Source organism: Pelodiscus sinensis, chromosome 24 (genome assembly GCF_052426305.1).
Source record: "Pelodiscus sinensis isolate ZL-2025 chromosome 24, ASM5242630v1, whole genome shotgun sequence".
NCBI lineage: Eukaryota > Metazoa > Chordata > Testudines > Trionychidae > Pelodiscus > Pelodiscus sinensis.
In genome coordinates, this window is record NC_143075.1 from 14,999,076 (window position 1) to 15,023,000 (window position 23,925).

Genomic DNA, 23,925 nt, shown 5'->3' on the forward strand with positions numbered 1-23,925 from the left:
AATAAGCCCTTTTCCGGAGGATTTCTTATCCTACTTGAAAGGAATGGGATAAGAAATCCTCCGGAAAAGGGCTTATTTTCCAGAAAATCGCATCTAGACTGGCGTTTTTCTCCTGCTTATCCCCAAGCCGGAAAAAAGCGGCAGCCATGTAAATGCAAATGCCGTGGGGGATATTTAAATCCCCCGCGGATTTGCAATTCCGACTCGTCTCATTAGCATCCCTTTTCCGGAAAGGGGTGCCAATGTAGACTAGCCTAAGGCTGCATCTAGACTGGCAAGTTTTTCTGCAAAAGTGGCTGCTTTTGCGCAAAAACTTGCCAGCTGTCTACACTGGCCACTTGATTTTGCACAAAAGCACTGACGTTCTACTGTCCGAAATCAGTGCTTCTTGCGTAAATGCTTTGACGTTCCCGTTCGGGCAAAAGCTCTTTTCTGGATATGTTTTTGGGCAAAAGGGCCAGTGTAGACAGCTAAAACCTGTTTTGCGCAAAAAAGCTCCGATGGCGAAAATGGCGATCGGGGCTTTTTTGCGCAAAACCGTGTCTAGATTGGCACGGATGCTTTTCCGCAAAAAGTGCTGAAACTTTTCCATTAAAAGCATTTGCGGAAAATCATGCCAGTCTAGACGTAGCCAACGTGGCTGGTGCAAAGTGCAACTGAGAGAACCACGAGTAGATCTGAGGCTTTGGTATTGCACAACCTTTGCAGTGCCACTGCCAGCTGCTTCATGAGGAAGGCCTGAAACATCTCCAAAGGACACCACTGGGGCGCACAGTGACTGCTGGAGATGGGGAAGGTTCCCCATCCCCTCAGCGGGGGAGCAGCCTGCTACCTCCTGATGCAGACAAGCTGACAGCGCTGGCCGAGCTGCCCCGGGTAAGCTGGGGAAAGAGCAGACCTAGGAAGCCAGGCTGGGTTCAGGAAAGCACCGTGCGAACGCTCTGCCCCCTGCCTCCCTCCACCTCGCGACTACCCAGCGCCCGCCTCTGCCGACAGAATATATAGCTCGGCTGAACCAACGCCGCGGTCCCTGCAGGGGGAGAGACAGGCTGAGCCGGAGCCAAGGAGCCGCGGGCGCGGCGCAGCTGGGGCCGAGGCCGGGTAGGGCTGTATCCCGACGCGCGGGGCTGCGGGCGGGGTGTGGGGGGGTAGCGAGCGGATGGGGCGCGCGGGGGGGGCTGAGTGCTGCCCTCCACCCCCCGGCGGCCCGACAAGCAATGGTAGGAGCCGAGACCAAAACAAAGCAGGGTGGCAATAAAAGGCTGCGGCGGCAGCCGGCCGGGCTGGGTGCGGGGGAGACGCTCTGGGGGTGCGGGGCTGTGCAGCCGCCCGGGCAGTGCGCAGCGGGGCTTGTGCCGGGCGGCAGGGGAGACGTGCGCTCCAGGTGCCCGAAGTCAGCGCCGGGGGCGCAGGCAGGGCGGTGCGCTCCGGGGACCCTCAGTCCGTCCCGGGAGCGGAGGGGGGCCGAGCTGTGCCAGCGGCTGGCTCCCTGCAGGGCGCAGAGCTCCCGGTGCCCGAGGAGGCGCGCTCCGGTCCCGCGGCAGGAAGGGGAACCCCAGTCCCCGGGTACCTAGCGCTCCGGGAGGGGGGAGGATCCAGCATCCCGGCGGCCGGGCGCCCGCTGAGAAGAGCGCCTCTCCCCCGGCCCGCCGCTCCGTTCCTGCCACAGGCCACCGGCCGGGCCGAGGTAAGCGCTGTCCCCGCCGCGCAGGGGAGGGAGACCAGCCCGGGGCTGCCGAGGAGGAGCATGCGGCCGCAGGGGGGCTGCAGTTGGAGGAGAGGGAACCGGCAGAGCTGCAGCTGCAGGGGGGTGGACGGGAGCGGGTGGGGAGGAGGGTCCTAGGTTGGCGTTTTAGGGGCCGGGAGGGGGTGCCAGGAGCGCACGACTGGAGCAGGATTCCAGCTGCCCCGGCTCCAAGGCTCAGCGGACACTTTAGGGCTCCCTTGGTCACTTGCCTCCCGGTCCCAGCGCTTCGCCTCCTCCCCGCCGGCTCTGCCAGTGCCGGTGGGGCTGGACTGCCAGGCCTGAGTGTGGGATGCGATGGCTGCAGCTGATCGTCCCTGGGCTGGCTCTGGGCTGGTTTTGCGAAGTTTCCCAAGGCGGTGACTGGGGCAGGCTCCCCTGGTCCTGGGGCAGACCCAGCAGCGCCGAGCCCCAGGCTGTGCGGGAGGCTTAGCAGCAGGGTGGAGACGGGGGTCAGGGAAACCCGTGTGCGTGTGTGGGGAAGGGGGTTATGGAGAATCGGGCTCTGATCCCGACTGAACGTGCCGCTGGGACAGGCTCCTGTCTTGGACAGTGGCCAGCCCCCCGGGTTTCAGAGGATGGTGTTAAGAGCCCGCAGGTCACTGGGCTCCCATCACAGGACATAGGGACGCTGCAGTGTAAGTCCAGGGGTTTAACTCGTGCCACAGTCTATCCCCTTTCCGTCCACACACAAATCCTGCTAACCTAGGCTTGGACCCAGGACCTCCTGAGGATGCAGGGTGCAGCCGGGAAGCAAGCTGGGACCCAGGGTTCAAACCTCATTGCTTTGCAATGTAGAAGCAACCTCAGTGGACTACTTTGGGTGGACTCTCGGAGTGGCCATGGGCTGACGTCTGTTGTCCTCTGGATAGCCCAGTTGGGTGGACGGTCAAGTTTTCCAACACTGCACCATGCACAAAGGACTCGGGAAAGCTGCGGTGTCCTGGGAAGTCTGGGAGGTGGGTGATTGGACTCGGGCTGGCGTAACGCAGTGCAGATGCTGGAGCTCCAGGCAGGGGTTCAGGGTTCGACAGTTCCAGCCTGAGGTTACAAATGGCGTAGAGGCCCGAGTCCTCCATTAACAAACGCAGGGTCTGGGAACTTGAGTTCCAGTGTAGTCAGACCCTAAGAGACCGGCTTTGTGCAGATCTTAATGTGTGCGCCCCCCCAAACGAGCCCCATTGTTGATGATTATTGTGTATTGTTTCTTTGTATTGCTGTTGCTCCTGGAAGCCTCAGTCCTGGAGCAAAACCCCATGGTGCTAGGCACTGCACAAACAGAACAGGACGAACTCCTGCTCCCAAACATTTTACTGTTTATTATTAAAGTGTGAGGAAATGGGCTGGAGCGACCAGACTTTCCAAAGTGCTGGGCACCCACAGAAAACAAAGAGCTGCTTGGAGCTGGGCTCTCTTGGAAATCTGCCTCTAGGGTGGCTAGGGACGAGGCTTTTTTGTGAATGGGGGCCCATGAGAATCCGAGACAAAACCCTCCATTAGGACTGGTGCTGGGTGCTACACATGCCCTGTATGGAGCTCTAGCTCTGTCCTGTTCCATTGGTGTCTCACACAAAGCTGTCCTTGTACTGCTCCCGGCAGTAGCATGCCAATTATTTTGCTTCTGCTTATGCAATTACTGGAATAGCATTTTGACAGCTGAACCGAGTCTGTTAGGGTTTAATGTAATATACCAGCAAATAAGAACCTTTTAAAAGCAGGCTGGTTCATGCCCGGTTTTACATCTGGAGGCTGCAGGATCAATGAAACGGGGTGAGGAGGTGTGTGTTGGGGGATAATTCCATCAATTTGCTGCTGTTGTGCTTGAATCAGACATGCTGCAGATGACAGAATAAACACACACACACAATTTACTACCCTACCAAATTCAATACAAAAAACCCTCTATCCAAAATTGGAGTTCGATTTTGGAACTTGGTTCTGTTCTTTCTTATGAGACCAAACTTCATTCAGGACCCCTCCATGTCACCCAAGCCTCCTCCCAGCACCCCTGTCAGGCACTGATAAAGATATCTGCAGCAGCAGCTTCTCTCTCTTTCTCTCTGATTGCTCTTTTAGGCTGAGTCTGGAATGGAAACCTAGCAACACAGTAACTGTATTGTGGGGAAACGTTTCAATAACTGGATTTCTTTTATCATACTCAGAACATCTTCAGAGGCTAGAATCATCAAGCCAGTCTCTTTAGCACCTTGCCGAGGCTTATAGGTCGAAAGGCTCAGAGCTGGGAATGATACAGACGTGGGCTGGTGAGAGAGACAACAGATGGGATAAGTCTCTTCGGTATGGTGAAAGATCTGCCTCCCGCTTGCCCACGTCGCTCCCCCTGGAAAGATTGCTGTTCCTATGAGGGGAACATTTCAGTGGGGAGGGACAGTTCGTATGTAATAGAAAAATCATTCAAGGGGAAACTAGCCATCAGTATTTGTGACTGTTTCCCCTAGATACACACTAGGAAAAGCTAAGGGACAAATGGCCCAAAGCAATATTGAATGGCACAATATGTGCGATCCTCATCGGGGCGCGGGAAATAGTATCCGTATTGTTCCAGTCATGCACCAGAATGGATAATCTGATTCTGTTTCTGCAATACATGGGGCCAGATTCATCCCTGGTGTAACTAAACTGAAGGTGCTCATTACATCATGGATAGATTTAGCTCTCTGGGCTGGAATCTGACATTCTTACATGCAGGGACTTTATCCTGGGACTGGACCCTTTGATCTGAGTGTGCTATGACACTGTTCATGGTGAGTAAGGGCGAAAGAACCCGAGCCTTTAGATCCATGGTGTCCAACACACTAGCCGCAAGTGGCTATTTGGCCAGTTGAATGTGGATAGTTGGATCACAAAATTATTTACGTTTTCAGAATAAAGTGTCTAGTTTGCTATAGCAGTAGCCACTATAGTAGCTACTGCTTCGGAACTGGTTGGACACCACAGATCTAAATTCAGTGTTTTAAATAGTGCACAATTAAATGACTGACTTGACATGGACAGAGCCTTCACTTGGTTTATCTAGAGCTAGTCACTGTGTTCAAGGAAAAACCTTACTCTCTCTCTCTCTCTCTCTCTCTCTCTCTCTCTCTCTCTCTCTCGGGTGTTCATCGTTCATTGCCTACAGATCGGAAAACTGCATTTTGTTTAATACTTTGCATGGTATGAGTGTGTAGGGGTAGGCTTGGTGGGTGTGGTAATGTGAGAAATTATGTAAGGATGTTAATTTGTGGGTGTGGATATGGGGTTAGCATGTGGGAGGGTGTCGGTGAGCTCTCCTCCCTCTCTGCTATGACAAAATCCTCTTATGATGCCAGAAATTCAAGATAAATAGTCCGCTGCTTATACAAAACTTGCCTGTTGTGTACAAGTACCCAGTGAATAAGCTTATTGGAAACTGGAGTGGGATTGGTGTTCTGGCCCTGGCTGCCTATGGAATATGTGGATAAGCAGTGATTTTTATTTCTGCAATTAGAGCTGGGCATACCGTGAGCCCCCATGTCTCAGAGTGATGTTGCTGCGATCTTAGTGCATGCCCGTGCACAATAAGCCCTGGCATGGTTCTCTTAGCAGGGAACATTTAGCATGGAGTTGGTTTAATCCTCTAATCTTATCAAGCGATGACATAAATTAGAACTCAGTGGTTTAATTCATTTTTTAAAAAAAATCAAACCCTATTATATTTGTCTGTGTAGAGCGTATGATTTCTCCTTTCATTTGGTTCATAGGCTTATTTTATTATCCATTGTTTGTCTAACAGCCTTTAACTATGGATACAGGATTGGTGGTGAAAGGTACCCAGTAATTGGGTCTCCTCTTCTATATGTTTATCTAGTATTCATGTAAGTTGTTTTAAAAGCTCAGGCCAGTGAAGTTTGAATGAGAGAGATCTGCATGGCATCCCCCGCTCTTGAGAATCTGACACTGTTGCTGGTTTGGCATATGAGGGAGACCGTGGGAGTTGTAGGTCTTAGGGAGAAATCCCATTTATTTCTTGTCTCCTTTACATCAAGAGGAACAGGCAATGCTCTTATTTTACTGTGCTGAGAGATAATGGAGTCATCAGCAGGAGAACGGCGGTCTATACGTGTCAGCAAAGGGCAAGGGGATTGTATGTCCATGAGGCTGAGCAATGAAACGTTAGCTCTAATGGCCCCTTTCAGCGTGCGTGCGCTCACACACACACACACACGCACACACACACAACCCTAATACTCTCTCTTTAATGGCTGATGCACAGTTCAGTCATCTTGCTGGAGATGCACACCTGGGTGAATTCTCCCTGTCTGGTCCCTGTCCTCATGAATCTCTTTTCCAAGGGCCAGATTCTGCTTCCCTTATTCACATTGGGCAGCACCGTACTTCTAAATTCAGGATGGGGTGTCACTCCAGCAGTAAGGAGCTACCCCGCGGATGTGACTCAGCAATCACGGAAGAGTCATTGCTTTCAAGGGGCTGTGAATCAATCCCAGGGCAAGTCAGGGAGGCAAAATCTGGCTCTAAACTAATAACAGAAGAACATGAAAAATCCCGGGCTTCATTTGCAACTCCGGTAGCCTACATTACCACCCTAGTTCGAACTAGGGTGGTAGTGTAGGCATACCCCCAGTCCCCATTGCCGCTGAATTCTGTTCATTTCCTTTGACTTTCATGGGCCTAGACTGGGTTCTGCAATCCTGATCCAGAATATTCATAAGTGCGTGTTTAACTGTGAGCATGGAGTCATCCTACTGAACATAAGAATGGCCAGACTGGGTCAAACCAAAGGTCCATCTAGCCCAGTATCCTGTCTTCTGATAGTGGCCAATGCCAGGTTCCCCAGAGGGAATGAACAGAACAGGGAATCATCAAGTGATCCCTCTCCTGTCACCCATTCCCAGCTTCTGAGAAACAGAGGCTAGGGACTCAATCCCTGCCCATTGTGGCTAATAGCCTGTTGATGATCCTATCCTGCATAAATTTATCTATCTCTTTTCGGAATCCTGTTATAGTCTTGGCCTTTTCAACATCCTCTGGCAAGGAGTTCCTCAGGTTAAGTGTGTGTGTGTGTGTGTGTGTGTGTGTACGTGTACTACCCTTTGTTTTAGACCTGCTTCCTATTTCATTGGGTGACCTCTAGTTTTTTTTACTGAAAGCAATGTACTAAAGATTTAGGTGTGGCTAGACAGCCTTTCTGACCCAAGAGCTGGTGATCTCTCTAAGAGCATTGATGATGATATTCTGCATGATGCTGCCATTAATACACTTCTGCAGCATCATCAGGTAAGTGGTGGGTTTGTTTTTTGGATGAGATCTCTGCATCACACATTGAGTCATGCAGAATAATCTATAGACAACTAGAGTGTTATACCAGAAATGGAGGAGGTAGGGGAATACAGATCTTTGAAAGAAACTGTCAAAACAAGCCACAAATATGTAATTTTGGTTGTGTAGGACCTGTGGGGCTTTGTGTGTGTGTGGAAATAAAAATGCTAAACTGGTGACAAAAATAGAAGCAATCTATTCCTTGGAAGCATCCCTTTAGAGGAGTTAAAAAACTCTTCCTTGAGAGGAAGAGCAGAGCAGATTCTCACTCCAGACACCAGATAAAGGCTAAAATAAGAATATATCTGAGTGGTTGGAATAGTCTGGTGTTTCAAGAAAACATGACCTTTTTTCTTTTTTTTACCTGTGTATTTTTCAGTGCTGGATTTTTGTCCCTGACCTTTCACTTCATCCCAGGTCAGCAAAGCACTTAAGTGCATGCTTGTGTAACCGGCACATCTGCTGTCTCCTGTAGTGGCACCTAGACCACTTATACAGAGAAAGAATGAGTTTGCTCTACAATGTGAGTTGAGAGTCAGCTGGCTTTTAGCTGAAGCTGTAGAGGCTCATGCACTAAGCTCCAAAGGTCCCAGATTTGGTTCCGCCTGTTGGTGTAACACCTAACTTCAAGCACGCTCTCGGAGCTTGCAGTTAAGCATGTGCATTAATGAATAAGAATGAATTCAAGCCTATGCCTAGATGCTTTGTTGCACAGGGTCCTAAAATAGGTACATTCCACCAGGTAAGAGACTCATTGGAAGCCAATTGGATGTGAGTTCACTGGCCCAGGGGCTGTGTGAAAGTGTGTGTGCAGGGCCTGGCACGTTAGGAACCTAATCTTGGCTGGGGTGTGTTAGTGCTGCAGTAATTCCAATCCTAGCTGATGGAATGACTTTTATGGAGCCCGATGGGATTTGGAAAAGGATCGGAAAGAACGGACCCGTTTTAAAAGTCTGTTTTCCATTCATTAAACTAAGGATGTGAAGGACTAGTCAACAGGCGAGTCGACTAGTCGCTTCCCCTCCCTCTTGCTGCCTCTAAGAGGAAGGGGGACTTCAAAGCGACAGCACTGCTTGGAGCCTGGGGCCAGACCCTGGACTCCACATGACGCTGCTGCTTTTGTAAGGCTGTGTGCAGCCCAGGGCCAGCTGGGGCGTCCCCAGGCTGCACGTGGCGTTTCAAAGTGGCAGCGCCCTAGGGCTGTTGCTACACTTCAAAGGCGGAGGCTCCCTATCGACTAATTGAATCGTCGATGTGAAATGCACCGACGATTCGATCAGTCAATTAGTCGATATTTAACATCCCTACATTGAACCAGAGCCCATGGATGTAGAAAGGGCAGCAAAGCAATTCCAAGTTCCTACCTGACAATCTTATTTGACCCAAGAGAAGACACAGAGCTGCTTTCTTTGTCCCGTCTTGAATAGAACAGCCAACCCTTTCGAAGGGGCTTTACCCTGTGGACCTGGCTTGCTTCCCAATATTCCTGAACTTGTTTACCAAATCAACACTGTATTGTGGCTCAATAAACTCTCTCCCCCAAGCTGTCCGAGCCCTGGACTTACTTTGTGCTCCCAGGTGCCAGGTTTTCCTGTGAGGCTGGGGGAGGAAATGTGCTCTCAGATGAGCAGTGCAGGCTTCCAAGGTCCTTGAGCATCCTGCATGTGGAACTGCTTCCGAAAGAGAGAAAATACAGTAAGACTGTCGCCATTCACCTGTGCAGAGAGAAAACCTGAGTCTGCTAGCCGTGCTCTGATGCAACTTCCATTGGGTTCAGTAGTTGGGCCTGAGTGAAGTAGGGATGTAAAATCCCAATTAATCAATTAACTTGGGGCAGGGAACCTATTTTTGAATTGGGGAGCTGCTGACCCATGGGAAAAATCAGTTGGGGGGGGGGCACACACACGTGAGAAGCCAACTCCTCCAAAACCTCACTGATGTGGCCCCTGACAGAGAAGGAGAAGGACACGCCCCTCATTTCCTTTGCACACCAGAGCCTAGTGGGGCCCAGGAGGGGAGATTTTGTGTGCGCCAGTCCCTCAGTAGGTGCAGGATCCCCAATGCTAGGAGGGGAGCCCTGAGCCTCGGTGGCTGGATCCAGGCAAGCTGGGGGCTGCATCTAGCCCCCTGGGCCTGAGGTTCCCCACTCCGAATTAACCAGTTAAATGGTCGGTAACATTTAACCGGTTAACCAACCCGGTGCTGGGGCTGGCTGCTGGGGCTGGAACAGCCCTCTGCCTATGGCAGGCCACGGGTGAGGAGCTGATCCTGGGGAACCAGTTAACCTGGTAAGCATCAGCTGGCACAGTTACCCCTTCACAGCCCAAGAGGGTAGGATCTTGGTCCCTGAGTGGGAGCATTAGCTGTTGAGGGCTGTGACTCTCAGGTGGCTTGTTTAGTTCCACCGCTTGAACAGCTGTGGGGTTGTCTGTGGGGGGACTCCACCATGCAACGCGAGCTCTTCTTAGACTTCCAGCTACGATGCCTAATCCAGGCTGTCTGTGGGTCTCTTCCCATGCTCATTGCAGATGGTTTTGGCAGTGGGATTGGGCGATCTGGAAGGTGGTGTCCAACAGGCTCTTCCGTCTCTGCTCTGACCCATTCAGACATCCCTTCCATCCCGGAAGGGCACAAACGTCCCTGAGCTCTGTGGCTTTTCCAGCAGGCGTGGAGTCCATAGACCGTTCCCTTCCGAGGCCCCGTTTCTGGCCAGGTGCCAGCTCTCTGCGGACAGCTAATTGAGATGGTGGTGGCAGGGGGTGGCTTTGCTCAAAAGCTGTGCAACAGTTTCATTAATTGGAAGCCTCCTGTGGCTGGAGTTGGATGTGCTAATGAAAGTAGCTGGAAACCTGCTCCTCTTGAGTACATGCAGCATCTTGCGTTCTCTGCGAATAATGACCTGTTTTGCCTTATGGCTCAATGTCTCCGTGGCAGCAGTGTGGCTGACGTGCACACGTCAGGCCCCATAGTGAATCAAAATCATCATAGTTCCCCTATGAGGATGAACTGTGGAAGTTTTGTCCCCTGCAGACTTTGATGGGGTCAGAGTTTGTCCCGTTGTTTCAAGGTGATGCAGATGCAATGGAAAGGGCTTGAGCAGCGTTTCCCAAAATGTGGTCTGTGGCCCAGTACTGGTCCTTAGAAAAAAAAATACCAGTCCTTAGAACAATTCTCACGCACGATCCTATTAATTTGTGTGATGGGGTAGCAGCACCCCGCACTGCCAAGCACGGCGGCGTGGCCCTCATGGGAGAGAGCCCGCCGCCACGGCATCTCTGCTAGGCATGCTCCTGGGCGACGGGGCTAGATCCGGCGGGCGCTAGGACCCAGGGAGAAGGCCGGGCGCCAGGCGCATCGATGCAGAATGCCTGTGGGAGCCGGTGCTGGCCGATAAAGTGACCAGGAGGGGGGAAGGGCGGAACAACTCACTGGACAGGTAGGGCCAGTGACACAATTTATTTGCTTAATGAATATGCAAATATGCAAATAAATGTTACTGGTCCTCCAAAAGCTTGTGAATGGGTTTACTGGTTCCCAGTATCAAAAAGATTGGGAACCACTGAGCTAGAGCCTGAAACTCTAGTGTGCAGCAAAACTAGACCAGGGTGGATTTGATTTAAATCAAAGTGATTTAAATCACTCGTCAGGAAGACTTGATTTAATCATGGTTTTCTACATAAAAGTGTGTTCTCATTGGTTGTTATAACCTTATTACATATACTTCACAACTCCGAGAGAGATGTAGGTTTCATTTTTAGAAGGTACACACTATACATTTTTAAACGGTGATTTATTTTGGAAACTTTTCAGATTAGTTTTATGGCTACACCAGAAAATGAATGATTGGTTACTTCATTTACCAAAGGCAATGGAACCAGATATTTATGAAACAATTGGGTGGTGAACTATCTCCAATTCAACAGGTTAATCATTAGTATTCAGAGCATTTTCTTGCCAAATGGTATTAAAAGAACATGAGCAGACAGACACATAAATTGTTTTATTTAACTAAAATAACGACATTATGTATTCTAGATTTTTTTTCTTCAACAGCAAACCTCTAATATTTAACAAAACAAGCATATGCATTTTTGAATTTAGCTAAACATTCAAGATTTTTAAAATCTGTCTTTGTTAAAATTGTTTTTAACTAAAATAGGGATTGATTCCGTGTATACAAATTTGCAGAGGGGACAGTAGAGTGGAAGTCTTTAACTAAAATAGGGATTGATTCTGTGTATACAAATTTGCAGAGGGACAGTAGAGTGGAAGTCTATTTCTCATCTCTCTATAATTTATTTAAAAATGTTTTTGCTGTTAACAAGCATGTTCTCTCTGAAGACCCAAATTCGCAGTCTGAGAACTGCAAAACTAAGCATCTCTGATGGTATTTTCTAGACTGAGCACTGAATTTCATTGGGTAGATGGAAAGACTAACCTAAATAGTCTATATAGAAGCCTTTGGAACCCCATAAGAGTGGGTCCCTAATCCATGAACTTGGAACTCATGTACAAAAATGTTCTTAACCATTACATGACATGTATCATCTCTACTATAGAATTAGAATTTATAATCCCTATTCCATGCTGAGAGATCAGCGAGTGACAACACGCCTTCATTAAAACGATCTTTAGATAGGTTTTTCCTCAAAACATTTGATCAAAAATCTGATTTAAATACAAATATTTTTAAATAATTGTTTTTTTTTAATCCACCCTGCTTGTGACTGAGACCCAGCACATTCATTTCACTGGTGCAAATGGCAGTCTAGATCTTCAGAAGGAGGGTGGAAGAGGGAAAGAGGAATTAGCTGCTTTTTAGGTCAGGGGAGAAGAAGCATCTCTTGTAGCACTGCAGGGTGTGTGTGTGTGGGGGGGGGGGGGTTGTTTTGTTTGTTTTTTAAGGCGTGGCAAGACATAGAGGTGGTTCTGGATCATGCTAGTGCTGTGCCTTTTGGGATTCATCCTGGCCCCATAGATCAGATGTAAGAAGCTCACCACTTGATAGGGCTGTTGGTGGGTTTGGGGAAAAAGAGGCTGGCATGGAGGTGTGGCAAGATTCTAGGTTTCTTGCTTTGCAGCTGGCATGTGATGGTGCTATTCTGGGAACCGGCAGAACAAACAGGTACCCCGTCTCCTCCTACCCGTCCCTTTTTGGGAAGAGACTTTGGCGTCTGTGCAGCATAGACAGCTGTGGCTTTGTGATTTACCGTTCATCAGAGATGAAAGAGTTGAACCTCACTTTCATTTTTGGATGTAAAAACATCCAGCTTTTCCATTGTGATATTAATTTGGTCCTTGGGTGAGTGAGCGAGTGGCCGTCTGGATAGAATTACATGGGATGGGAAGATGACAATCAGCAGGCTATAGTTATTACTGAATATGAGCTATTTATATTGCGCTCACCAGCCTGCGCTTCTGTCTATTAAGGCGCGTGGAGTAGCTTTATTTTCTATAGGTCTCTGGAGTAAATGGTTCTACCCAGACAGCAGCTGGGACAAGCAGCAGAATTAGGATTTAACAGCCTTTGTTTGGTGTTTGGACCTTCTTGATCTCGGCGCTCTGAGTTCTCAAGCTGTGAGGGTGGGGGGCATTGTCCTGGGTGCCTCTTATCTGGCAGGCAGCTTTACCCACTCCCCCCTAGTCCCCTTCAGCTTTCAGCAGAGAGTACTACCATCTTGACAGCGCTTTACTGTGGGGATGAGGGTCTCTGTGCAGATCCCATGGGGCTAAGGGCCTTAGGAAGCATGGAGTCAACACCCTAAGAGAACCTGCTGTTTTGTGAAACAGATACATGTAGAATAATGACTCAACCCCCGAGGTGCTGAGTGCACCTGACTCCTCTTGACGTCATAGGGAGCTGGGTGCTCAGCTCCTCATAGGACAGAGCAGGGTGTCGTTTGGGACCCCGCCTGCCTTCACTGATGTCAATGGCCAAGCTGCAGCTGACTGGAGAGAGCAGGGTCAGAGCCACCGTGTGCTGGAAGCACGGCGCCCTCCACTCCCATTGGACCTAGCAGTAGTGACATAGCAGCGTCTGTATTCGCTGGAAGCTGAGGGCCCGACACATCGTGGGCCAGCCACCCACAGGGGTTAGCTTGTGTCCTCATCCCGCTGGGATCGTTGGGAGCTGTATAAAGAGGGATGTCTGAAACTGGATACTGCCTGATTTCCCTTCCTCCTCCAAATGCAGGGCCCGGTTCGCCTGGTCATTGGTACCCCCGCCCCGCCTTTGATGGGGAGCAGCACTACTTCCTTGTCTTCTTCCCGAGACTAGCAGGGTCTCCCTCTCCCTAGCTGAGAGTGAAGAAGGCAGCCAGCAAAGACCTCTAAGCGGTCCCATGCACTTGCCATCAGCCCAAAGGCCTGGCAGGAGCCGAGAGGGGCAGGGTTTCATGAGCCCCAGGGCTCCGCGCAGAGCACGCATGGCATAGAACAGGGGACCTTGCATATGCTGGTTGCTAAAATCAGGATGCTGCAGATGGCTGTAACCTTGGACACCTGCCCCCTTTCTTCTTGTCTAGAGTTCTGTGTTTGCTGGGAGAGGAGGTGGAGGGGAGCAGGGCTGGAATACTTTCCCTGCCATCTGCCTTAAGGCATCAGACGCACGAGCTGGCACTGTTAATTTCTGATCTCTGCCAAACCTTGTTAATAGGGAACATTCCTGCTGGACTGACGGCAGTTCACGTTCCATGGATGCTATGGAGATAGGGAGGCGGCCGTGTGAGCAGGGTACAAAAATAGAGGCTCCGACAGTCGTCTGTCATTTTTTTTAAAAGCTGCTGATAGCTCTGAGTAGCTGTTGCTTTGTGCCGGGGAGTCAGAGGTGAGAATCGTTTGCTTGCGCACTCTGCCCTCGAGGGCTTGGACGTTACCGCCGCTGGGCCTGGATGCTGGTCTCAGTCACCCCAGGATTCACATGGGATACGTGCGCTCGGAATCCAGCCCTCGGATCACTGTGTGGCGGCTTTCAGTTTCGTCTGCTTGCAGCTGCCCTCTCCCTTCCTTCCCAGCATGCCTTTGCCTGGCACTCGTGTAGCTGGTACAAGAGCCCTCGGTACACTTACTTAGCCATGTGGCTGAGGTCGAGTCTCCGCTCTGCTGACTGACCTTGGGCAAGCTACCTACCAGCCTTGCCTGAGTCTCCTTCCCGGCCTGCGAAGGGGGCAAAAGACACTTTTTGCTGACTGAGATTAATCCGAGCCACTGTCTGTAAAGTGCTCGGTGCTGTTAAGGGAGGAGGGTGGTCACGATCCGCATTGCACCACAGTTCATGCATATGAGTGAGGGGACGTCTCTCCTATCAAAGTCAGGAACGACCTTCCTCCTTGTGAGGTCAGCAGGGCGTTTGTAGTGGAGGCAGAGGAGACACATCTGGGGATCCGTACGGGAAGAGGTCAGGAGAGCCTGACTGGAGGTGCTTCATTCATTCATGTGTACACATTGGTGCAGTCCCCCCACGGGTGTGAGTGAAAGGTTTGCACTGTCTCTGGTAAGAGGATAGGATTCAGCAATGCAAAGTGTTGGCTGCGCCGAGAAGGAGCTGCAGCATGCTGGCAGGTTGGTCCTTGTAACCCGGTGCTCGCTGTGAGGGATCGGCGTTTTAATGCTGGGGTAGAATCTATGAAGAGCTTGTAGCAGATCCTGATTCTCTCCTTTACTGGGAGGAAAGTCCCCCACCCCCACCTCCCTGAATCCAAGCACCAGCTTTTTGTTCCCTATTTAAAGAAGCCAAACAGCCGCCCAGGGAAGAAGGAGCTGCAATTGAACTCTAGCCCGTGGGAGAGTTGAAAGGCCTCTGAAGCTATGTCTACACTACACTGTTCTTCCGAAAAAAGAAGCAGAAAAAGCTATGCAAATTGCAGTTCACAATTTCCGTAGCTTTTTCCGGAATAAGTTTTTCTGACATTTGGCCTGTCTACACTGGGCCAAATGTCGGAAAAAAACCCTTTTCTGGAACACTCCTTCTTCCTCGTAAAATGAGGTTTACAAGGATGCCGAAAAGTGTGTCTGCTCTTCCAAAAAAAAATTTCAGAAGAGAAACCACAATCCCTGGATGTGGCAGAGTTTTTCCGGGATACCTCCAGTATCCCGGAAAAACTCTGTAGCGTAGACATAGCCCGAGAGATGCAAAGTGCAAGCCTCGCTCTTGCTTGTAAATCAAAACCAACCCAAACAGTTTTTCTTGAGACTTCCTCCTCCTCCTTCCCCCCTTCTCCCTCTGCACTCGCTCTCCCACTCATGCGTCGAGTTTCATCTCCAAGCCAATTTCCCTGGCTGAGTTGAAATGTAAAGGCGGACAGGCCCACGAGAGCATGAAAGTGACTCACTAAAACAGCGGACTGCATTTAAACGGAGCCTGGGAAGCTGAATAACCCAGGCCAAAGCTTGTTTCAAAAGCCAAATCCATTTTCTCTGTAGAGCTTGTGCAATTGCTTGAACGCTGGTCTTTCTGGTGCTTCCTGCTGGCTTGGAGCACCTTGGTACTGGGCCTGTGGAATGCAGAGATGTTTGAGTCTCTGGACCTCATGGGCTTTTTGCAGTGTCTGGGACGCTGTATGGGGATCCATGCCTGCATTTCAATAGAGACTTTGTGGCGTTCTGCTTCCTCTTCTGAAATCTCTCTTTGGAGGCTGGAATGCATGTCACGACCACCATTTTTACATAATCAAATGAATTCAAAGTTCTTAGATCAACCGCCCTTTCACACCTAACTGCTAACCCCCACATTTCGGCTCTAGTGGGCCATGCGTCTTTGTGGACAGAGGCTGTGGTCCTTGGTGTTGCTTTTTTGTTGTTGTTGTCACTGGTATCTAAACACCAAAGAACGGAGCACGCTAAACATTCTGCAGCATCACATGCAGGAATAAAGCACCGTTCGGGCGCGCTCTACACCGGCCGGTAAGCATTTTATTTCCGATGGAACCGCTTCTTCTGCAGATAAGTTTCCTTGTAAATCCGATGCTGCTACATGGAGCAAATTCCTCTGACAGTCACTGTGTAGTTACGTGGGAGGTTTGCCAGGTAACTTGCCTTGGACCTTGTTTAGACCCCAGTAACTGAGAACGAGGCTGAGAGCAGCGTTGGTAGTATGTCTGAGAGGACATTTCCAGTGGAAAAGCTTCTCTCTGTGTTCTCTCCTAGGTGTTCTAACTCACGGGGTTAAGACATCTCTACTGGCCTCAAATCTTTGACAGGACTCCAGTAAACTGAGGGCCTGATAGCTCCCTCAATTCCAACGGGAGCTGTGGCTCAGGTTGCATCTCCCAAATCTGGGGCTCTCTGGTCCAGCAGCATTGTGACTTGAGCCAAAGAGCCCCAGAAGCCAGGAATGGGAGCCAGCCGGGAGAACGAAGGGGCTGGGGAAACCTGGCTGGGCCAGGGAACCTCTGCTGGTAGCATGGCTAGCAGGCCAGGCGGTTGAGGCGCTCCAGCCCTAGCCCTACCAAGGGAATCTCTAGTGGCAGTGGGGCCTGGTGGTTAGGGATCCCTGCAAACCCCCAGTGGCAGTGGGGCCAGAGTGGCCAGGCAGCCCTGCCGGGAACCCCTGGTGACATCGGGATGGACAACGGGGGGAGCCCTGGCTGGCCAAGGTTAGTCAGGCAGCAGGAAGGCAGGAGCTGCAAGGAGAGGAGCGGGCAGCGGGGAAGCCATCAGGGGAGAATTGACCCTCCCTGGTCCGGGACCACTCGGCTCCTGAGGGCTCCGGACCAGGGAGATCCAACCTGTATCTGCACCTTGTGCAGGCAGCCAGTGCTGGGTCTACACCGGCTGGGAGCCAGCACTGAAAGGATGGAATTTAAAGAGCTGCACATCCAATGACTTGTCCAGGGCCACGTGAGTGAACGGGTGGCAGGGTCAGGAAGAGAACACAGGCCTGCCTGGGCTTGCGGTTCTGCGCCTTACCCACAAGGCCAGCCCCTAGCTAGCTACAGCGTTTGCCGCTGGCCTTCAGTAAGAAGGGGAAGCAGCGTCTCCGCCTATGAAGGGCTCTCAGAGGGCACGTGTAGGATGCGTCCCCTGGGCAGGTCCCCTCAGGTACCATGTGGGATATTGTTCGTGTCCTTCGTGCTGGGTCGTTGCACTGCATAGAGGCTAGGGGAAAACTCCATGGCCGTGTCCAGACTCAGGGGTTTTTTCGGGAAAAGTAGCCTTTTCCCGAAAAAACTTCCCCTGCGTCCAGACTCAAGCCGCGTTCTTTCGAAATTATTTCGAAAGAACGCGGCTTTTCTTTCGATGGCGGTAAACCTCAATTTACGAGGAAGAACGCCTCTTTCGAAAGTTCCTCTTTCGAAAGAAGGTGTTCTTCAATGTAAAGAGGCCGTCTTCGAAAGAGAGCATCCAGACTCGCTGGGTGCTCTTTCGAAAAAGCGGATTTCTCTTTCGAAAGATCTGCAGTCTAGACGCGATCTTTTGAAAGAGGCTTGCAGTCTAGACATAGCCCATGAGTCTGGATTTGGGAGGCTCCCCTGTAATCCGTTGAGTGTGTGGTAAGGGAGGCTGCCCCCTGCTCCATCCCATCTGGAGAGAGACCTTGTACCCCCACGCACCACAGCCTGGCCGGTGGTCAGCATGGGTCTTGCAGGAGCTGGGCTCCCTGTGGGGTGATTTTTCCCCTTCCAGGCAGCACCCCTTGCGGACTGGAGGGGAATCAGTACAAACTTATCAGCCATATTCTTGTGGGGTTCAGGGCTGTGTACGGGGGGGCAGGGGATACAAGGGGGAGCATCCTCCTGTTTCTTCACCTACCTGCCCAGCCCAGCTTTCCTCGGCAGCAGCTCCCACCCTGTGCTCTGGAGAGTGCAGCCTAGGGCCTGACCCGCCCGGGAACCTGCCCCTGGCTCTCAGGTTCTAGCCAGGCAAGCGCTGGGCAGGGGGGTAGCTCTTTGCAGTGGCAGCCTCTGCGAACGGTCTGCAGGGATGTGCTCACTGCAGGGCGGGAGCCCCTCATGTGAGTTACTGCAGGGCAGGCACAGCTGGCTGGGGCCCCAAGCCCTTGTCCGGGCAGGGCAGATGCAGATGGGCTGTTGAGGCATCTTCTCCCCCTCTCTGCCCCCATCCCTGGGGAAGTATTTGGTGAGTCACGATGCTGCCTCCCTCCCGCGCTTGGCCAGAGCTGTCTCTGGGTTTTACGCCTCTGCTTCCAGATTTCTCACTGATCCTGGGAAGATGAGAAATTAGTGCTAATGAATCTAATTCTGGACGTGGTTTCCATGCAAGGGGAGCAGCTGGCTGAACACATCTCTAAGGCGAAGGGCGAGGGATACGTGTGCCTAGACCGCACCCTGCCGGCTGCCAGGACCGAGATGCAGGATGCTGTGAGCCCTCCTGGGTCCAAAGGGAGCATTCCCCTTGATTTCAGTGAGAGCGGGGTTGTCCCAGTGACCGTCCCAGGACCTCAGCCCTAGAAGTGTGTCTCCATCCCTTGAGCTCCAGTGATAACTCCATTGCCTGGCAGATGTAGGAGACTCTTATCCTCTGTGGACCAGCTGGCAGAAGGGACACCACAGATGTACACTGAATAGTGGGTTACACAGGGACACAGGAGAATTATTGGGGCAGCTGAGAGGAAGGATGGACCAGGGATTAGCAGCCTAGCCTCAGAACTGTGTTCAACGCCTGCCCTGCCACAGAATTCTGTGACACCTTCGGCAAGGGACTCAGCCTCTTGGTGCCTCAGTTTCTCCTCTGTAAAAAGAGGGTAGTAACATTTCCCTACCACTCCGGAGTACATTGAGGATAACTATGTTAAAGACGGTGGGGCGCTCAGGTGTGTGTGTGTGGGGGGGGGGAGAGGGCAGATAAATGCCACAGATAGACTTGCTTTTGGAGATCTCCGGGTGGAAGGTGCCATAGAAGAGCGGAGTGCTGTTAAAGTGCCATTGGGATCGATTTCTCTCGCACAGGAAATGTTCCCTCTGACCTTGATGTCTGGAGTCTGGCATTTCTGATGTCAGTCAATTACCGCAATAAAAGCGAGACCTTCTAGTTCATGTGGAATGGAGGTTAAATTGTGTCTGGAATGAGGGATTGCCGAGGTGTGTGGCTCGGACACGCCTCCCTCCGCAAGTTAACGTCGTCTTGCGCCGCGGGCAGGCGGAACTGGGAGAGCTATCTCAAATGGAGGCCAGGTTTAAAAAAAGCAAAGAAGAAGCCCTCAGTTTGTGAGGCTGAGGCAGGGCAGCCCCTCAGATGAGGCAGTGGCTGAGGGCTAAGAGGAGTTGGGAGGGATAACTCGGTGGTTTGAGCATTGGCGTGCTAAACCCACGGCTGTCAGTTTGATCTTTGAGGGGGCTATTTAGGGATCTGGGGCAAATCTGTCATGGATGGTGCTTGGTCCTGCTGGGGACTGGACTCGATGACCCCTTAAGGTCCCTTCCAGCTCTGAGATGGTTTATCTCCATATAAAAATAATAAAAACTGGGATTGAAGTAGCAATGCAGCAACACAGAGGTATACGTGTGTCGTACCATTGCAAGCTGTGAATTACACCTGTTCAGTGCATCTCCACCCTGTAGGCTGTAGTTAAGCTTGGGGCAGATGTGCTTATATTTACAAAACAAGTCTTCCTGGGACCCAGCCGCTGCTGCTCGAGGAGGTGGATTAGCTAGGGCAGTGGAAAGCTCCCTCATGTTGAGGAAGGAAGGGTTTGTGCGATGGTGTTACAGCAGCGTGGGTGCTGCATTGCTGTAGTTGTGTGACAAAGCCAATGGTAGGGATTTGCATTGCAGTCAGGGGAGGGAGGGACAGACAGACTTGCTGGGTTCATGGACAAAGTGGGAGGGGGGTTGGCTCTGCACTCCCAGAAGGGGTGGGGCTGGAGCTGCTAGCCCTCAGTGCTGCCTGGAACGTGCTCCAGCGGCGATTTAAAGGTTCTGGGGCTCCGGTAGCAGTGCCTGGGGCCAGGAGCCTTGGGCCCTTTTGAATCGCTGGGCCCAGGGCAACTGCCCCCTTGGTCTTCCCCACCCCCCACTGAGGCCTGGCCACATTGTGGCTATGCTCGTACAAATAGCCCTGCTGCAGACTGGCCCCCAGTGGAACTGAAGACTTTGGTGATCGAAATCCTGCACAAGGGCACAAAGAGCCAGGCAGGAGGTGGGGCACAAAACGGGCTCCCTGCTCTTCTTCGCACTCAGAGCAGGAGCTGCCCTACCTAATCGTTTGATTGAAAAATCACAATTTTACAGCCAACAGCAGGACCTCTTTCTTTTTGCCTTTTGGCTCCTGAGCTTCGACGCAGTCACAATTTCCCAGCTTTTCTCTGCATCCATGAAATGGTCAAGCTGCATCGCACGCGTTCGCGGGACACCAGGAGCTGCGGTTTGAGGAAAAGCGCCGAGTAGGGCAAACGTTGCTGTAAAGCCAGGCCGGTCGGCGACACCGTGGCTGTTACGGCAGCTCTGTGTCACCGTGTGAAAACCGCTGAGGCTCGATGGAGGGGTATCGGAGTCAGACCCCATCGTCTGCAGGCACACCCGTGTTCTCCTGCTCTGCCTGCCCAGCGGGGCCGAGTGGCAGAAGCCCCCCTAATTTTGGTCTCAGTTCCTGACACTGGGTGATTTCTGCCTAGGTGGATTGAGTTCGGCACAGGGGCTGATTGTTCTGCTGATAGACTGCAAATCAATGGTCTGTGCTGAAGGATCAGACCCACAGATTTTCCTCTTTGCTCTTTGTATTAGTAACCAAGGGGTTGCTATATTGGAGAGGGGGCAGCTGCTCTCCCTGCTGTCAGGTTACGGGAGGCTCTCAAAAGGGGAACTTTGACGAGTGTATATTGATTAGCCCCAGAGTCGCCATGCACTAACGAGCATGCTATTGCAGGGGAGTTGCAGAGAGAGGCCAATGCACTGCCAGCCTCCCCCGTGTCAGTACTCCCTTGCCAGCCCTCTGGGAAGCAGGTGCCAGGGAGCTAGGTCAGAGCTCAGAAGCACGCACGAGGAGGCAGCTGAGCAAAGAACGGCCTTGCTGCCCTGGTCACGTAAACCGGGGAGCCAGGGAGCGTGGGCCGGAATAATAAGCGGACTAGAGGGGCTGACAGCAGCGCACTGCCTTGTCAAGGGTGGGGTGAAGCAGGAGCGCGGGGAAGCGGGAGTCCCATGAGAACTTTGGTGTGTGAGATTCCTTCCCAGAGCGATGCGCCTTGCTCGGCAGCTGGGTCTTTCCTAGCGCACTGGTGTGTGGCTCTCAATGCAGGAAGGCGCTGAAATCCAGGCACCCGTAACAAGCTTGTCCTGGCGGGCCCCACGCGCAGATGGCGGAGTGAGTCGCTCAGCGACAGGGAGGCAGTCCCAGCGCTTGTTACTTCCAAAGTGTTTCCGGGGCTTGGGTGCTGCTGGGTGGAAGCCTGGAAAGGTCCGACTGCACTGCCACTGGGAGCCGGCCTCTCGGCCTCCGTAGACAGCCTTGGGCTAGTGTGGCTGGTGGCAGCATGCAAAAAGCAGCGTAGCCCCCGGAGCCGAACTTGTGCGGCTGGCAAGTGCCTCTGCTGGTGCTGCGGGTCCACGTGGCTCTTTTGAATATGCTAGCACAAGCTCCACTAATGCAAGTCTCTCTACCCACTTGCAATGTAGACGTGACTCTATGTGCCTACAACGGGGTCCGCCCGCTTGTGAGTGGCCCCCCTGTGGCAAAGGGATGCTGCGGAAGCTCTTTGCCTGGCAGTCTGGTATTTTCCTTGTTCCCAGGGTCACTTCCCCAGATGCTGCCCTGTCTGGTTGTCTTTCAGGGTTCTGAGGCTAGGATCTGACTAGCCCTGTCCGCGGTGCTATTAAGCTCGTGGCCAGTCTTCGGCCACTGGACCTGGGCCTTACCCAGGTCTAAGTTCAGCTCACGCTCAAGGCTGCCCATAGTGCTGCTGGTCTCCCAGTCAGCATATAGACCTGCCTGAGTTGAGCTCCTATGAGGAACTCTAGATCCTAGCCCAGCAGCTTTTTTTATACTGGTCTGTTGGGCCCTGATTGGCTGCTGTAGAGACAGCCACTCTCTCCTGCCTGGAGGACCTCTCTTCTGCTCCTCTTGCTGGGATGGGGTGTGGCAAGGCCTCTAGCCTCCTGTAGGGGGTATTGGGGCTTTGTCCACCCCACCACAGTGCCACAAGACTGAGTTCCAGGTAGCCCTCTGGCTTTAATCATACGAAAGCCCTTCTGCCGTGTTTGCTGGTAGAGTTATTTGTGCCTGGTTTAATGCTAGGTTTCAACACCCCCAATAATCCCAGAGAGACACGATTAATTTTCTTAGCCAACATCCATCTCCTTTCCTAAGCTCAAGCATCATTTCAGATGTAAAATGCTCTCTGAGGAGAAATGATTGTTTGTCCTTTATTTTATTCTTTGGGCTGTGGTAGTGCCTAGCTGCTCCAGTGGACGTCAGGGCTCCCTGGCGCTAGGCAATGTTCCCTCTAATTTTTTTTCATCCATGTGCAGAATAAATTTTATGTGCACCAAGACGTGCAGAGATGCACCATCAGTATAAATAAATGCTGCTGGCTGTGGGTGCTCTGCTAATCAGCTGGGCAGCGGTGCCTGACTTTCTCCTGGGTGGCCACCCAAGTGTTCAGCTTCCAGGGATCACTGGTGCTAGGTGCTGGATAGATGCAGAAATAAACAAGACAGGCAAGTAAAGGTGAAATGACTTGCCCAAGGGCCACATAGCAGGTCAGTGGCTGAGCTGGGTGCAAATCCCAAATTTCCTGGCTCCCAGTCCAGTGAATGATCCATTGAACCAGAAAATAAGTGGGTGGTGGTGCTGCCTGTTAAGGTTGTCTGATGCTTCCCAAGGAAGGACCCTGTTTTCAGTTTCTTGTAACTTTGCCAGATTTTAATCATTTGGGCTGAAATTTTCCATGCCGAGTGTCTGCCTCAGGCTGATCATTATTATTTTGCTTTTGAATTTCAGCCCAAATGAGTCAGCTGTTTTTGAGGACAGCATTTCCTCCTGCCCCCCTTTAAAAAAAAAGTGCTGGTGACTTTCTTTGAAGCACTCTCACACCTTCACGCTTTGGAGGAGCAACTTGACACTTGGCAGGCAGGTGCTTTGTACCATGGATGTGTCTTTTGCTGTCCCTGTGCAAATCCACCCACATTTTTCACAGATTTTATAACAGCCAAGAATCCCAGTTCTCACATGCTCACTGTAAATTTCTCAGATCTTTCCCGAACTTTCCAGCTGCACAGTATATGCTCCAACTTGGGGCTGACTAGGACTTTTCCTGAAATCAGAATTCTGGGCCACCATGGACGATATTTGGTTCAGGTTCACTGGTGCAGACAGACCCCCTAGCTGCCCTGCTAAAGTATTCCAAAAAATCAAGTCAGAAGTGTCTCAAATTAGCCACCCAAAATGAATGGATACTTTTTACCTTAATCTGTGTGGGTCTCAATTTCCCATCAGTGATATGGGAATAATAGCGCCCTTCCCTTGGAGGGTCTGGCCCACGAAAGCTCACTTAATAAACCATCTTGTTAGTCTTTAAAGTGCTACATTGTCCTGCATTTTGCTTCAGCTTCCCTTGGAGGGGTACTTTGAAAATACATTTCTTTACATTTGTGAAACGTTGATATTTCAGCAGTGGTGGGCAACCTGCGGCCCTGCAACCTTCTGTGTATGGTGCATGAGACGTTTTGTTTGCTGTTGCCCACACGCAGGTTTGCCAGACTCTGCTGGTTACTGTCTTCGTAGTTCTTTTTCCTCCCAGTGGTACTAAAGTGCCATGTACATAAGACAAGAGTAGGGCATACGGAGGGAGGTGCGTGCTGATGGCACACAACGTTGTGAGAGCTGCCTGCTCATCTACGTCTAATCAAAACGCTGCTCCAGGGAAATTGGCACAACCCACAAATTCTAGGTACACAAGTGTAATGAGCAAA

At 51.5% G+C, this 23,925-nt stretch overlaps 1 protein-coding gene across 2 annotated transcripts in view; it reads left to right on the forward strand.

Moving 5' to 3' along the window:
* The first annotated feature begins 1,004 nt into the window (after window positions 1-1,004).
* Window positions 1,005-23,925, forward strand: part of DISP3 (dispatched RND transporter family member 3) — a 71,367-nt gene continuing 48,446 nt past the window's right edge. Inside the window, exon 1 of one of the 2 annotated variants that reach the window (XM_075906184.2) lies at window positions 1,005-1,101. The gene's annotated coding sequence lies outside the window, so the exon portion shown is untranslated. Of the gene's footprint in view, window positions 1,102-1,282; window positions 1,688-23,925 lie in introns of those variants that run through there. The other variant, XM_075906185.2, reaches the window with a different exon arrangement.